This window comes from Arachis stenosperma, chromosome 3 (assembly GCF_014773155.1).
Source record: "Arachis stenosperma cultivar V10309 chromosome 3, arast.V10309.gnm1.PFL2, whole genome shotgun sequence".
Lineage (NCBI taxonomy): Eukaryota > Viridiplantae > Streptophyta > Magnoliopsida > Fabales > Fabaceae > Arachis > Arachis stenosperma.
Genome location: NC_080379.1, coordinates 67,804,029 through 67,805,980, shown reverse-complemented (window position 1 = coordinate 67,805,980; position 1,952 = coordinate 67,804,029). Strand labels below are relative to the sequence as shown.

General features: G+C 42.7%; 1 non-coding gene across 1 annotated transcript; it reads left to right on the top strand.

Annotated features, from left to right (window-relative positions):
* Positions 1 to 1,195: 1,195 nt before the first annotated feature.
* LOC130971896 (small nucleolar RNA R71) lies at positions 1,196 to 1,299 on the top strand. Its single transcript, XR_009083099.1, has one exon. It is a non-coding gene; the product is annotated as a small nucleolar RNA R71 (small nucleolar RNA).
* Positions 1,300 to 1,952: the final 653 nt, after the last annotated feature.

The following is a 1,952-nucleotide window of genomic DNA, read 5'->3' as shown; positions in this document are numbered from 1 at the left end:
TCCCGCTCAGACTCCCTGTTCTCACAAATACTACACTCCCTACGGAACCTAATCAGATACTCAGAATCTACAACAGACGGGACCCTTAAAGGAGCAGGATCTACCCAACCTAGACCACTCGGAATCTTGGTCGACATTGCTTGAAACACCTTTCGAGACATAAAAAAATCTTGCCTACAAAGAAAGAATACAACAGCAAGACAAAAATCACACAAAGGCAGAAAAACCAAATTCAACAAAAACAAAAGAAAGCAAACAAGAAGGCAGCAACTCGAATAACAAAAATGGATCGGAGAAAAGAGTCCCCCCACACACACATACAAAGCAATAGCGGCGCCTCTTTTCGGGGCAACCCGGGCATAGAAGATATCAGAAAAAAGAAGCGTACGAAGAATAAAAGCGAAAAAAAGCAAACCTGGAAAAGAAGAAAGCGACGAGCTCCGACGAAAGGAAAAACGGCGGCGCAGAAAAGAACTCTGAAAAAACGCACAAAAAATGGAAGACGAAGAACAGAGAGAAAGAAGAGAAGATGCTCGAAAAGAAGTGATGAATAAACAAAGAAAAATGAAGAAAGGGGCAAATAAATAAAGCCTCCACAGAGCGCCGCACGGAAATCGAGGAAGAAACGGTAACAAGCAATAAATGCTGAAACGACCGTTTTCAAATTTTGAAAAACTACTATGCCCGAGCTCGACCTTCCGAAAAAAGACGAACTCGGGCAGGGGCACTGTTCATACCCTGACCGAGCTCTCCAAACTCGGTAAAGCTGATAGAAGGCCCGACCTCGACCTAAGGCCCACGTTCGAGGTCGGACCTCGGACAAACAGGCCAAAGAAAGGCCCATCAGAAGGAACTAAGCCCAAAACCTAAAGGCCGAAAGGGCCTGGGAAAGGCGGTTCCGCAAAGATAGAGATGAATCTCCCAAAAGATAAGATAAGATAAGAATATCTTATCCAGGGATGATCGCAGCCAACTACTATAAATACACTGGAGCACCCAGGTATAACTCATACTCTAATTCTACTTGATATCTGCTTGGACCCATGCTAACTTAAGCATCGGAGTGTCATTGCAGGTACAACCCCCCGCCGTTCAGCACAACCAGCTCGGGTCTCAGACCCACCACCTCGGGCCTTGCCGGAAGACCGAGCTGCACGTTTCAGGTAACCCTCGGAACATGTTCCATTTCGAAAACATGTCAGAAGGACACCTTTTGGTTAATTGCTTGTATCTTTCCCAAGCTTCATAAAGAGATTCACCTTCCTTCTGTCTGAAGGTTTGGACGTCCACTCTGAGCTTACTCATCTTTTGAGGTGGAAAGAATTTGGTCAAAAAGGCATTGAACAACTTTTCCTAAGAGTTCAGGCTTTCTTTAGGTTGTGAGTCCAACCATGTTCTAGCTCTGTCTCTCAAAACAAAGGGAAAAAGCATAAGTCTGTAGACCTCGGGATCAACCCCATTGGTCTTAACAGTATCACAGATCTGCAAAAATTCAGTTAAGATCTGATGAGGATCTTCTGAGCGAAGTCCATGAAACTTGCAGTTCTGCTGCATTAGAGAAACTAATTGAGGCTTAAGCTCAAAATTGTTTGCTCCAATGGCAGGAATTGAGATGCTTCTTGATGCACGAAAATTACTTCACACTATGTAATTCCGCACAACTAACCAGCAAGTACACTAGGTCGTCCAAGTAATACCTTACGTGAGTAAGGGTCGAATCCCACGGAGATTGTTGGTTTGAAGCAAGCTATGGTTATCTTATTATTCTTAGTCAGGATACCAATTATGATTATCAGTTGACTTGCAAATGAACAAGGGGACATGTATTACGTAATACAAAATTGGAATAAAAATTGTAATTAATGTTGAAAAATTTGAAATACTTATTATGCAATAATGGAGAATATGTTGGAGTTTTGGAGATGTTTTGTCTTCTGAATTCCTGAAACATA